The sequence below is a fragment of the Bos grunniens genome, chromosome 15 (genome assembly GCF_055505025.1).
Source record: "Bos grunniens cultivar Pamir isolate PY7600 chromosome 15, Bosgru_T2T1.0, whole genome shotgun sequence".
Taxonomy (NCBI): domain Eukaryota; kingdom Metazoa; phylum Chordata; class Mammalia; order Artiodactyla; family Bovidae; genus Bos; species Bos grunniens.
The window spans coordinates 74,673,847-74,688,240 of NC_141179.1; the positions used below are offsets into that span (position 1 = coordinate 74,673,847).

The 14,394-nt window shown below is 50.0% G+C and overlaps 1 long non-coding RNA gene across 1 annotated transcript; it reads right to left on the reverse strand.

Moving 5' to 3' along the window:
• Positions 1-5,472: 5,472 nt before the first annotated feature.
• LOC147358475 (uncharacterized) lies at positions 5,473-12,326 on the reverse strand. The gene is made up of 2 exons (XR_015141690.1): positions 12,274-12,326; positions 5,473-6,144 (listed from the first exon to the last, which is right to left on the reverse strand). It is a non-coding gene; the product is annotated as an uncharacterized LOC147358475 (long non-coding RNA).
• Positions 12,327-14,394: the final 2,068 nt, after the last annotated feature.

The following is a 14,394-nucleotide window of genomic DNA, read 5'->3' on the forward strand; positions in this document are numbered from 1 at the left end:
AAAGCTGAAACTCCAGTACTTTGGCCACCTCATGCGAAGAGTTGACTCATTGGAAAAGACTCTGATGCTGGGAGGGATTGGGGGCAGGAGGAAAAGGGGACGACAGAGGATGAGATGGCTGGATGGCATCACTGACTTGATGGACATGAGTCTGAGTGAACTCCAGGAGTTTGTGATGGACAGGGAGGCCTGTCGTTCTGTGATTCATGGGGTCGCAAAAAGTTGGACATGACTGAGCAACTGATCTTGTCTGATCTGATCTGAGGAAGACCAAAAGTCATCCCTGGGGCCAGCCCATGGTTTTACCGCTCACTTCCCAAGAGACTGGACTTTGGGAACTGCCAGTGACTTTAGAGACTGTAGTCAGGCGGTCACTCCCTAAGGGCCACCACCCCCTCCCCCTGCCCTTACTCCTGTGGGAGGGGCTGTCCTAGACCTAACTGGCATCTGGCAAAGGGCTGTCTGGGAATCTACCTTCCATGGGCCCAAATGCTGTGTGTCATCAGGCAAACTATTTAACCTCTCTGAGCCTCAGAATCCTCCCTGGTAAAAGGGATAGTCACCTTACCTAGAGTGACTTTTGTCATGGAGACTAAGTGAGATAATATGCAAAAAGCACCATCTAGGCTCCTGGTGGAGAAGTGACTCCATAAAAAGGGCGTGGCTGCTATGGCCTTGCTGGGGGCTGGAGGGATCGGATGGGGGCATTGTGATGGTGGCCCCTCTGGGATCAGGGGAGGAGAAGATGTGACCCCATACAGGCATCAGGAGGCATGCATCGATGATGTATAAGCTGGGTGGGTGTACACGGATAAGACCTTATAGTTCACGTGAATTATTTCATAACAAGTAGTTCAGTTCAGTTCAGTTCAGTAGCTCAGTCGTGTCCGACTCTTTGTGACCCCATGGACTGCAAGCATGCCAGGCCTCCCTGTCCATCACCAGCTCCTGGATCCTGCTCAAACTCATGTCCATCAAGTCGGTGATGCCATCTAACCATCTCATTCTCTCGTCCCCTTCTCTTCCTGCCTTCAATCTTTCCCAGCATCAGGGTCTTTTCAAATGAGTCAGCTCTTTGCATCAGGTGGCCAAAGTATTGGAGTTTCAGCTTCAGCATCAGTCCTTCCAATGAATATTCCAGACTGATTTCCTTTAAGATGGACTGGTTGGATCTTGCAGGCCAAGGGATTCTCCAGAGTCTTCTCCAACACCACAGTTCAAAAACATCAATTCTTCAGCACTCAGCTTTCTTTATAGTCCAACTCTCACATCCATACATGATCACTAGAAAAACCATAACTTTGACTAGATGGATCTTTGTTGGCAAAGTAATGTCTCTGCTTTTGAATATGCTGTCTAGGTTGGTCATGACTTTTCTTCCAAGGAGCAAGTGAACTAACAAATGTTTGTAAATGGTTAAATGTTATTAACTTTTGCAGAAAAGTAATCCAATGGCTAGGAAACCTGTTTTTAAAAGGAGTGAGAAGAAAAGAGAAAACTTAAAATATAGCACGAACTTCGGGATTTGGCAGAGAAGGGCCCTGGAAGGAACTTCTCAGGGCCTCTTCAGCCATTGCCAGCTTCTCCCTGTTGATTTTCCACCTGCCCTTCAGGTAATCAGCATGGAGAGGCAGCCCGGGAAGTTTCCGGGAGCTCTGACCCTGACTGCTGCCCGTGGGCTGTGGGTCTGGGTTCTGCTGGGGGCACCTGTTACACGCCAGGTGGTGAGTGCCTTGCCCTGGAAGACCCTGGCCCCGGGAGCAGCAGCCTGCAGCAGGGAGCTCCTCCCTGATGGAGGAGGAAGGTAGGGCTCCTGGGAGAGGCTGGGGTCAGGGTCACCAGAACCAGACATCCAGGACCCTGAGCAGAGGCTGCCCAGCTATCTACAACCTCTGGTTCTGACTGGTGCCGAGAACCAGGGATGGGGCTGTCTGCGGGTGGGCGGGGGAAAGAGGCTGAGGGCTCCCAGGAGTGAGTCGGGTGCAGGCGGAAAAGTGTCCCAGGCTGGGAGCCCAGGGACCCCAGAGCAGAAGGGCAGTCAGGGGCGGGGCCCAGATCAGGCCATCCTGGGCCAGTCTCTTCTTCTTGGTGTCTGCCCACCTGCGTGCCTCCCTTGGGTGCCATGTGCTCGGTCATGTCTCTTTGTGACCCCGTGGATGGTAGCTCGCCAGGCTCCTCTGTCCACGGGATTTCGCAGGTAAGAATACTGGAGTGGGTTGCCATTTCCTCCTCCAGAGGATTGCCTGACCCAGGGATCAAATGCATGTCTCCCGAGTCTCTTGCATTGTAAGCGGATGCTTTACTTGCTGAACCATTGGGGGACCCCCAAACTACATCCAGACCCCAGGTGGTAGAAGCAGTTTCACCATCTTGTTCTGAAATTTGAGCTCTGGCTGATTCCTATCCTCCTCCCCCTCACCCCTTCACTCCCCACTGCCCGAGGCTTTCTGGGCCAAGCTGAAGTCCAGCCCCCTCCCCATAAATGCGGGGCTTGTCCACAGCCCTCGTTTCCCATTCATTCTCTGCCCTGTGATGCAGGCATGATGTCCCTCTTTTCTACGTTAGGATAATGAGGCTCTGGAAATTGAGGGGCTTGCCCAATGTCACAGAGCAGGAAAACGACCCCAGGGTCTTCCTCTCCCTTCACCCACCCCTCCCCAGAGATGTATAACCTCACTGCTCTAAGTGTGGTCTGACAAGGGCACCGGTGTGGGAGCTGGTTAGAAATGCAGAATTTCAGGCCTCTCCCTGGACTCCCAACCAGAATCCACATTTTACCAAGAACTCTAGTAATTTGCAAGCACTTTAGAGCTGGAGAAGCACTGCCTTAAAGAAGTTCTTTCCCTTAAAATAATGCAACCTCCCAACCCAGAGGGGATACCACAGGGTTGACCCCCAAAGGAGGGTGTTCAGAAGGTCTATTTTATGGGGCCACACTGGGGTGATGAGGGTGGCCTTGTCTTCAAAGACCCTTCCCTCCTGGGGGGGACGTCCCTCCCAGCCCAACACGTCTCCCTCATGCCAGCCTGCCCTGTGCTGTTCAGTCCTCGGCAAGCGCACCCCCACCCTTCATTGTACACAGCAGCTGGAGAAGGGGTGGGGGGAAGCCATTTCAATGGCAGCCTCCCCAAGACTCCCAATCTTTCCCTGCCCCCAGCTGGCGAAGCTGATTGTCCCATTCAGCACCCGCTCCCAGCACTGGCTGACAGGCTTTCAAAGCCCCTTGCTGCCTAATTACCGCTGATCAGGGTTTGCACGTGCCGGCTCCTGTGAATAAGTGATTCTGTAATTACTGCTGGCACCCAGCCTGCCTTGGGTGGGGGAAGGGAGCGTTCTGAGGACAAAGGGTTTTGCAGTGGGGAGGAGGGCCCAGAGGGCAGCACTGGGCTTTGGTGGGGTCTTGGGCTTCTGGGCTCAGAGGCAGACTGTCTGTGATGAGCCAGGCTGGTGGAGGGAGCCACAGCTCAGAAGAGGGCCTGGTAACGCAAAAGAGTTTTCGTGCGTTGGGTGTGTTCCCAGCCAGGGTCTGTGCTCTGTGCTTTGTATACCAGACTTCATGAGTGATCAGCTCACCCCAATTTCCCTGTGACATTCTCAGTGCCGCACGGCTTCCAGGATCATAGTTCCCCAACCAGGGATTGAACCCCGGCCCGGCAGTGAAAGCACCAAGTCCCAACCGCTGGACCGCCAGGGAATTCCTGACGCTCCCAGTTTTATCGCATTTACAGAACCCGTCCTCCACCCCCTACCAGTTCCAAGCAAACCTGGACAGATGCTCACACTACACGTAATTCTCTCAACAACTTGAAGAGACTGCAGAGCCACTAACCCCATTTTACAGATGGAGAAACCAAAGCTCAGAGGGGTTGAGCATTTTCCAGGGCGAAACAGCTGCTAAGTGCCAGAAGCTGGACTTGGACCCCGGCCTACCTGCTTCCAAAGATCCACAGGGCGTGGAATCCTCCCCAATGCCAAAGAGCAGGGGAGGGCAGGTCCTCACACTCAAGTTCGTGGAATGCTCCCCTCCGCCCTCCCCTGCCCTGCCCCATCTTTTCTTTGAACCCTGGCAGAGGCCTGGGGTCCCCACCCACCCGGCTGCCCATAGAGTTTCCACCTTTCTGTGTACAGACCGTCTCTCCTGGGCCCTAGGACTGGGCCAGACTCAGTGGGGGTGGACAGTGCAGAGCCAGGACCTGACTGGACCTTGGGGACAATGAGCTCAGGGAAGGGGCAATGCCCTGGCCTCGGAGCCTGGGTGGTCTCAGCCTGGATGTGCCACCAAAGTGCCACAGTGGAGGCCCAGCCTCCCTTGTGGGGAGGAGGGGTTGGCTTGAAGGCCGGCAGGCAGAAGCCCCTTCCAGCACTGCCTGCCAGCTGGATGTAGCTCATCCAAGCGGCTGAGAGTCCGTGTGCCTGGCTTTGCCGCCTCAGCTGACTCTGTCACCTTGGGCAAGTTACCTAACTCCTGCTAGAAGGTGCTTCCTAAAGGGGGATAACAATGATGCCCCCCGCTTGACGGCCTTAAAGAGACAGTACATGGAAAGCTCTCAGTATGATGCCTGGTGGAAATAACAGCTAGTTATTGCTATTATTGTTGTTATTATTTTTAGTGCTCTCCTCCTCCCTGGGGCTGGGGACTCAAGCTAACACCCCTCCACCCCCACCCCCAGGCAGGGTCCTGGCAGGCCTGGCTGGATGTTTGAGCCAATGAGAGCCCAGGGGAGAGACTGACACTACCCCGGGGACTAAAATAGCGACAAAGCCGACTCCAAAGCCAGGCTTTCCAGGACAGTTTTGCCCATACAAGGCCAGAGTCGGTGCCACCTGGTAGCCCCTGGGGGCAGGAGCTTCGGGACAGACTGCCTCGGGCCTGCTCTGGGATTTTGCAGATCCGCTCTGGGGTTGCCCCCGAGTGTCACATGCTCCTTCTCCCTCAGATTGATGGCTCTCTGGGGGCTGAGTTTTATTGGAAATCAGTTTAAGAGAAGCAGCCCCCGGCTCCAGGCCCCCTTCCTGGCCAGACACACCAGAGCCTGGACAAGAAGGAGGCCCCAAGGCCTGAGACTTCCCAGATGTCCCTCTTGGATGTGGAATTTAGAGTTGTTTCTTCAGGGGAGCGTCTGAGCAAAAGCCAGGACTTCAAGATCCCCCTTAGCAATAGTCTTCCAGGTGGCTAGGCAGTCATCGGCCCCCCAGCTCCTCTTAACCAACTCCTGGTTTCTTCACAGAGACCAGGCCTTGGATTTAGCCCAGGAAAAGGCACTTGAGTGTAGTAGGAAAGATAGCACTTGAAACTTGCCTCAGCCATCAGAAGCTGAGTGACCTTGGGCTAGGCACTCAACTTCTCTGAGCCTCAGGCTGGCCTTCTGGTAAATGGGGATAATAATGCATGCCTTGACAATTTGTGGTCAGGATCACAGGATACAATGGTGGGATGGAATGAACAAGTCCAGGGCTGGCACACAGTAGGCCTTCTGTGCACGCTCATCTTTATTCCTTTGGTTACAAGACGGTGCAGGCGGGAGTTTGGATGGTATAGTGATATCTGTCTCAGCTCCTGGAAGTAGCACGGTAGGGTTCGCCTCTCCCTCGAGGGGCATCAGGCGCTTGCATGTAGAAAGGAAGTTCTTGCCCAGACAGCATCCACCCAGCACTGTGTCCAAGAGACTCTGGTCCAGCCAGGAGAGGGAGATGGCGGCGGATTCTCCAGGCCAATTGCCAGGCTTCTGTCTCATTGTCCCATCCAGCTGGACCTGCCGATACTTCAGTGTCCAGAGGACATCTGCCAAAGGTTTCTCAGCCCAGGATGAGTCATCCTCTGCGGCTGCCACTTACTCCAGGCCATACACAGATGCTCAGTGATTGCTCTTGGAGGTGCTGCTGGGGACCCTGACTGCTGTGGGAATGAGACCCCTCCTCCCCGCAGAAAGCTGAGGTGGCACAGTCACCATGAACCGCATGGTCCAGGGTCAGGGCCTGGACCACAGCACCTGATCACGCTCTGGTCAGCGAGCAGCTTACCTCTCAGAGAGCTCCTTCAGCCCTCCTTCAGAGCAGTGCTGAGGGCCCAGATCAGCACTGTGGGGACCATTCTTACTCTGTCATTGGGGTGATCAGGGCTCCTCTGAGCCTTGTTTTTCTCATCTGTAAAAGGGGAGTTTGTCCATTGAGTGCAAGAGTTTAGAAGGTGGGCTTGGGGTCAGCCACAGGAGTTTTTTGTTTTGTTTTTATTGGAATATAATTGCTTCACAATGTTGTGTGAGTTTCTGCCATACAGTGAAATGAATCAGCCATAGGCATACGTATGTCCCCTCCCTCGCGGGGTTCCCTCCCACCCCACCCTCTTCCCACCCATCTAGGTCATCAAGGAGCACCAAGCTGAGCTTCCTGTGCTTTATAGCAGGTTCCCATTAGCTATCTATTTTACACATGGTAGTGTATATATGTCTGGGCATATCCCTTGAGAAAGCCATAATTGAAAAGGACACATGTACCCCAATGTTCATTGCAGTGCTAGTTACCATAGCCAGGATATGGAGACAATCTAAAAATTCAATGATGGATGAATGGGTAAAGAATATGTGGTACATATATACCTTGGAATATTACTTAGCCACCAAAAGGAAGGGCATTTGCAGCTGCGTGAGTTTTAAGTGCAGACCTCCCACATGTGATCTGTGTCCACCTGGGCAAGTTTTTTAGCCTCTTTGGGCCACGGGGTATGGCAGTGGTGATAATACCTGTCTCCTAGTTTTGCTGCTTTGAATGGTCTGAGGGAGCACTCCCGGGTGCCGGGCAGTGCCCGAGCAAGTTACCTGTATCAGCGAATTCCATCTTCCCAACAAACCTGGAAGTAGGTGCTAACATCAGCCCTTGTTTACAGACCAGGACACTGAGGTCCAAGTTCCTATAGCTAAATAGTGTCAGGGCCAGGATTCAGCACCAAAGGGTTTGGCTCCAGAGGCCACATGCTTAACAAATAAATGGCAGTTTTTCTTATCTTTGCTGTTGTGTTACTGAAATTAAGCACAATGCCGTGTTTGTTGTTGTTTAGTTGCTAAGTCCTGTCTGGCTCTTTCATGGCCCCACGGATTGTAACCTGCCAGGTTTCTCTGTCCTTGGGATTTCCCAGGTGAGAATACTGGAGTGGGTTGCCATTCCTTCTCCAGGGAATCTTCCTGACCCAGGGATCGAACCCACATCTCCTGCAGATGAGTTCTGTACCATTGAGCCACCAAGGGTCCGTGAATGGGAGCCTCCCTTGTTATTGAACAGGAAAGACTGGTGTGGTTTCAGTGTCCTCAGGCCTTTGCTGTTGGAAGAGGATTCTGACATTTCTCTCCTTCCCCAACCACATAGGAGGGTCTGTGAGAGTTCAGCCAGTTCCTTAGGTCTAGGCCAGGACTTAGATGGAGGAGAAGGATTAAGAGAAGAGTGCCATTGAACACAGGTGTGAAACAAAATTGCAGGAAGACAAAACTGTACGTGAATAGTATCTTGCAGAACTTGTGAGTTGGTTCCTCTTAAGTACCCTTTAAAAAAATGTGAGCTTTGGAAAATATCTATTAGATGAATTGTGAACCATTGAATTGTGTCATTTGATTCCAATACCACTTAGAGACTGAGCCATATGGTCCTGCCATCAGTAAGGTCATATTTGATGTTGAGTGAAAATATATGCCCAGGCTTAAGGGGAAGCTTTGAATGCATAGGCAGATGAAGGTAGAGGGCTGGCCTTTGGTGCCTCCAAAACAGCCTTGAGTCTTGACACCCTCATGAACGCCTTCCCCCTTGATGAGACTGCACATTCCACCTTTCCTGTTTTACAGCCTTCTAAGGTCTAGAGGGACTCAGGCCCCTCCTGGAGATGATAACCATGAGGGAGTCTCAGCTGCATCCCAGTGAGTTCTAAGCAAAGCCCCTCTCCAAGAAGTCCCTGGTGGGCAAAGACAGCTGGAGGCCAGGGTCACAGGGGAGTGCAACCCCATCAGTGTCTGGGTCGAAGGCCCCCAAAACCCTTATTATTAACACTCATGTGCAGCCAAGAGGGAATTGGGAAAGGCAAGAGCCACTGGGCAAGTGCAGGGCATGAGAGTGGTCAGGGGAGCAGACAATGGAGCTGACCACTGGGGCCAGCACACCTGCATTCTCAGTGAGGAACCAAGAGGTCTTGTAGAGTTGATGTGCTGACTGATGGGATAGTGTTTTTTAAAAGTGAAGCTACTGTTGATTGGGTTGGCCAAAAGTTTCATTTGGGCTTTCCATAATATGTAATAGAAAAACCCAAACAAACTTTTTGGCCAACCCAGTATTCCCATCAGTTGTAAGATAAACCATTGATTTTATCCTAGCTCTTTGGGGGAGTAAAAAAAAAAAAAATGCTGCCTTTTATATGTGCATATCAATTGGAAAGCCCGATCGGATATCCGCACTATTAAAATGTGCGTCTTGGAATCTAGGGACTCTGGCTGCCCACAGATGAGGCATCCTTGTTTCTCTGAATGGTCAGATCACTGTCCTTGGCCCTCTGCTCTCTCCTCCCTCTGTCTTTCCTGGCCACAAAGGTCTTTTATTATGTGATGCTAAGTGTGAGTCCAGGGCTGCCTGCTTCCAACAAATGTTTGTTGATGGAAGAACCAGACCAAGGAGACTGAGATGTAAATGAGAGATAACAAAACATCCTCTGGTTCATTCACTCAGCAGATGTTTACTGAACACTTCGTATGTGCAGGCACTGTTCTGGGAGCTGGATACAGGACTGAATGTCCTCAAGATAAAGTGGACACATGGTTAACTTGAGTTTTCAGAGAGGACTCAGTATATGACTGGCAGAGTTTAAGTTCCCCCCTCCTGTCTACGTGGATGATGTGAGAGGAAGGGTCTCCCGTCTTGCTTGAGCTTTCTGCTGAGTGGGTCTGCTCTGTTTGCGTGTTACTTGGTGGCAGGTCACAAGCATACACCCGATACTGCCCCGAAGTGGTCAATTCCAGGGAGTCAAACCTGAAACAGAGGGGACTCCCCTGGTGGTCCTGTGGTTGAGAACCTGCCATGGGGTGCAGGGGATGTGGGTTCGATCCCTGGTCAGGGAACTAAGATCCCACATGCCATGGAGCAACTAAGCCTGAACAACACAACTGCTGAGCCTACAAGCCACAGCTAGGGAGTCCGTGTGCCACTCGAAAGATCCCGCGTGCCTCAGCTAAGACCAGACACGGCCAAACAGATAAACAAACACTGAAAAAAAATGAGACAGAATCATACATGGTGCTGAAAACTAGGAGCGATGGATTCAATTTGTTATCTAAGCCTGGAACCATTTCCATGCCTTCCGAGAAGTTATCTGGTCTGGGAAAACAGCAAAAGAAAACTGGGAAAAATAAGGGGGAACAAGAAGTATGAACAACAGAGGGAGGTTTTGCTGACACAAAAGCCCAGATTGAAGAGTTTGCACTATATTTTTAACAAAAATCTATAAACATGTCCATGTAAGTTAGCTCTAGCCTTAGTTGTTGAAACGGTGACTCAAGTTCGGCAACTTGCGTGATGGAAAAGCTGGGGAATAAAAGTCCAAATAAGTTAAAATATTGTGTTACCCTCAGGGCGTGTAATCTGGGGCTCTTCCAATCTTTCCACCATTTGGAGAAAGAAACCCAGGAATCCCCTACACCTCCCTTTCCCCACCCCACCCCCATTTCCCCATCTCCCCTGAAACCTACTTAGTCCAGGCTGCCTTCACCTCTTGCCTGGACATTTGCTCAACCAGCATATTCCCCTGACCCCCCGTCAATTAGGCCAAATCCCCTGCCGCTGGCTCTGACACTGGCACTTCTTCGTAGCACTTAGTGGTCCTAACTATGGATTTATTACTAAGCTTGTTTAAGTCATGCCTGCCTCCCCTACTTCATCACAGCATCCTTGAGAGCAGGGACTACATCTGTTTTTGCTCATGATTCTGCCCCCTGCGCTTAGCACACAGCTAGGAAGGAGTTTGAAACGTGTTTTGACCAAGCCTTGGTAAACATGTCCAAATACGTTAGCTCTGTCCTTACACTATCGCTCCTTATCTTTAGCCATGGAAAGTGCTCAACAAATATTTGTGGAAGAAATTGATAAATGAATAAATGAGTTTTAAACACAAAACAGAGGTGAATAATTTTTTTCACATGCATGAAATTGGTTTTTCTCCTCCCCCGCTAAACAAATGCTGCAGAAATGTTTCAAGACCGTCCATTTGGAAGGACATACTGGCCTGCTCAGAGCTCACTTGTGGGTGGTAGAGACCCTCACAAACATGTGTGTGTGTGTGTGTGTGTGTGTGTGTGTGTGTGGTTGAGAGGGTAAAAGAGGATTCCCTGGGAAGTGTAAAAATCAGGAAGGCAGGGAAGATTCTATCTCATTACCTATTAAGATACAAATTCATCCAACTGAGAATCCTGAAGCCTTATCCTAAGTAGAAACCTTCTAAGCATTTGTGTAATGAATGCAAACATGAGGGAATCATTCTCTTGTGCTGATGCTGTGAGAGGATGCAGCAGAAAAGACTCTCCCTTGTAACCTTTTCTGTCTCCATCTTGCCCAGGTCTTCTCCTGGACGATCCTGTGGGCGTTTGTGAGGAGCTGATGGCCCAGGCAGTGGTCAGTGGGGCTGCTGTTTCTCTCCAGACATATCCCCTCTTTGTACCCACCTTGTTCCCCCTCCAAAAAGACCAACTGCTAGCTTCATGTGGAAAAACAGGGTGTCTTATATACTCTTTTTGGGTGTATAAATTTGATCAACATTTTTTTAGGGCAGTTTAACAATGTCTGTCAAAAATTTAAAGACATGTATCCTTGATGGAAGCAAATTCCCTCCCAGAAATCTCTTCCATGGATATACCTGAACTGTGTGCAGAGATGGAAAAATAAAGATGTCCATTACAGTGTTAATTATGCTAGGCAAAAATCAGAATAATCAAATGTCTAACAGTAAGGAAATGACCTAATATATTGTGGTCCCCCCATACCGTGGAATATTATAAGGCTGCAAGATAGTTTTCTCCATATCACACTCTCTTGGTTCTTCCCAAATTAGGAATATTACGTCTTGGTGTCTTTTTTCGAGTTCACCTCTTCTCAAGAACAAAGGATTCTCTGGTCCTATATGTCGGTAGTGCTGAGCTCGAGAATCTTTAGGCTAGAACAGTGCCTGGGACAGAGGAGACATTTACTTCATATGTGATGAATGAACAGAGCCTGATGCATAGTAGGCGCTCACTAAGTAATTGTTGAATGATTGAAAAGAATGAGGTGGATCCACATGTACCAATAAGAAAAGAAGTTTGAGACACATAGTGAAAAAGCAAAGTTGAAAACAGTATGCATATTACCATCCCTTTGGTGTTAAAAATAAACAAATGGATATGCTTGTCTGTGCATAGGAACATGTTCTGTGTAAAAGAACATGAACTCTTTATAATGTTATCTCTGTGAGTGGGACAGAGTTTGGAGTGGAGAGTAAGGGAAGACACTGGCTTTTCATGTCATAGTCTTTGAGCTGCTTTAATTTTCTATTACGAGCATATTGTGATTCTAGAACAACCACCACTACCGCCAAGCCAAGTTTAATTAAAAAAAAGAAAACCAAAACCAGAAGGGAAAGAGACACGTGTACCCCAATGTTCATCGCAGCACTGTTTATAATAGCCAGGACATGGAAGCAACCTAGATGTCCATCAGCAGATGAATGGATAAGAAAGCTGTGGTACATATACACAATGGAGTATTACTCAGCCATTAAAAAGAATATATTTGAATCAGTTCTAATGAGGTGGATGAAACTGGAGCCTATTATACAGAGTGAAGTAAGCCAGAAGGAAAAACATAAATACAGTATACTAACGCATATATATGGAATTTAGAAAGATGGTAACAATAACCCGGTGTACGAGACAGCAAAAGAGACACTGATGTATAGAACAGTCTTATGGACTCTGTGGGAGAGGGAGAGGGTGGGAAGATTTGGGAGAATGACATTGAAACATGTAAAATATCATGTAAGAAACGAGTTGCCAGTCCAGGTTCGATGCACGAATACTGGATGCTTGGGGCTGGTGCACTGGGACGACCCAGAGGGATGGTATGGGGAGGGAGGAGGGAGGAGGGTTCGAGATGGGGAACACATGTATACCTGTGGCGGATTCATTTTGATATTTGGCAAAACTAATACAATTATGTAAAGTTTAAAAATAAAATAAAAAAAAAAAAAAAAAAAAACAAGTAAGTGATGTCAGGTACCTTACTTGCTTCTCCGTAACCACAGACATCAATAAATGGGATTCATTCATTCTAAAAAAAAAAAAAAAAGAAAGAAAACCAGAATGAGATGGCTGCCTGGCTCACCTTTGCTGCGACACGACTTGTATGTCCACAGTGGCAGCTGAAGCCTTGTGGGATGAGACCTCTAAGTGCATGACAGCTGCCTATGAGCTTTTCACAGCATGCAGACGTGAACTCATCTCTGTAGGTCTTCCTATCAGCTCTGAGAAGAAAGCCTCTCTCTCATCATTTTTACTGCTGAAGAAGCTGAGGCCCAGAGAATTTAGTGCCTTGCTGAGGGGTGGACAGCAGAAAACGACCGCATTTGTTTTGACCCCACGGATGCTGGTGGGGGAGGGGAGCGTGTGTTAGCCAGCTATTGCTGTGCAACCATATCCCCAAACTGCACCTTTTTTTTTTTTTTTCATGTGGACCATTTAAAAATCTTATTCAATTTGTTACAATATCGCTTCTATTTTATGTTTTGATTTTTTTTGGCCATGAGGCATGTGGGCTTGAACCCTTACCCCTTACATTGGAAGGCAAAGTCTTAACCGCTGGACCGCTAGGGAAGTCCCCCTCACACTGTATCTTAAGATAACAAACCTCTACTTCACTTTCACTTTACACTTTCATGCACTGGAGAAGGAAATGGCAACCCACTCCAGAGTTCTTGCCTGGAGAATCACAGGGACGGGTGGGCTGCCTTCTCTGGGGTCGCACACAGTCGGACACGACTGAATCGACTTAGCAGCAGCAGCAGCAGCAGCAGTTTCTGAAGGTCAAGGTTTCCGAAGTGGCTTAGCAGGTTATTCGGGCTCAGCGTTTCTCAGAAGGCCGCTGTCAAGTTGCGGGCAGGGGCTGCCACCATCTGAAAGCTAGACAGTGCGTGTGGGGTGGGGGCGTAGGGTGGGGTCTACTTCCAGGCTCACCGTATGGTCATTGGAGCCCCCGAGTTCTTAATCGCTCTTAGCCAGAGACCCTGATTCCTCTCCACATGGGCTGCCTGAGTGTCCTTGTGACATACCACCTGGCTTCCCCCGTGGTGATGAGCTGAGAGAGAAAAAGAGAAAGAGAGAGAGAGAAGCCACATAACCTAACCTAATCTCAGAAGTGACGTGCCATCACTCCCACCATATTCTGTTGGTCACACATACAGCGTGGGAGGGGACCACAGAAAGCTGTGATGGCCAGGAAGCGAGGTCACTGGGGGACATCTCGGGGGCTGGTGACCACAGGGCAGCTCCTTCACTGAAAGCCTGGACTCCATCCTTGGGTGGCCCCTGGGGTGGAGGCTAGGAGGACCTGCCTAGGTGGGTCTGTGGTACAGTGGGAGGGGAAATCACAGGCAAGTCATTGTCCCCCCTGTTTGGGACTGAGCCCCCTCCAGAGGGCAGTTGACTGCCCTCTGCTCTGCCTTCGCTCCTCTCGGGGATGTGGTGACGCAAAGGCAGGGGCACCTGGGAGCCGGTGGCCACTGTATATGCTATGATCACAAGCCCGAGCGAACTGCTCTGGACAGATGGTCTCACCACGCTGGCCGTGAGGTAGGAGCTTGACAAGCACTTGGTGATGGGCTCATTGCGTCTTTTCTAAACACGTGTACTGAATGCTTCTGCATACCAGATCCTTTGATAGGGCACAGAGCATGCCTTTATCAGCGTTTGTTGCCAACTCACATGACAAGGTTGGTAACCACAGTTGCCCCATTTTACAGATGGGAAACAGGCTGGGAAGGTTAAGTACAGTGCCCTGGGTGCCCGGGTGGACCTGCACTCAGATCAGCCTGGCTCCAAAGCCTCTGTTCTTGTCTCTGATGCAACCCTTCCTCCCACCCACTCTCCTCCTGTGGGAATTAGGGCCATCTGATACGGGACATGAGCCTGGGACCGAGAGGTGCCTTATCTAGGCCTCCAAGCCCTCCGTTCCTCACTAAAGAAACGGAGAAGGTATAGTCCCCAGACAAGAAGCCCTTTTCCTCCCAGAGTGGGGAGCCGAGCCCGGCCTTGAAGCCTCCCAGGAGCCAGGCCAGTGGTCTTTCACTTCTGTCTGGAAGCCCAGGCCTCATAGCAGATCATGCAGAAATACTTCGGCATAAGA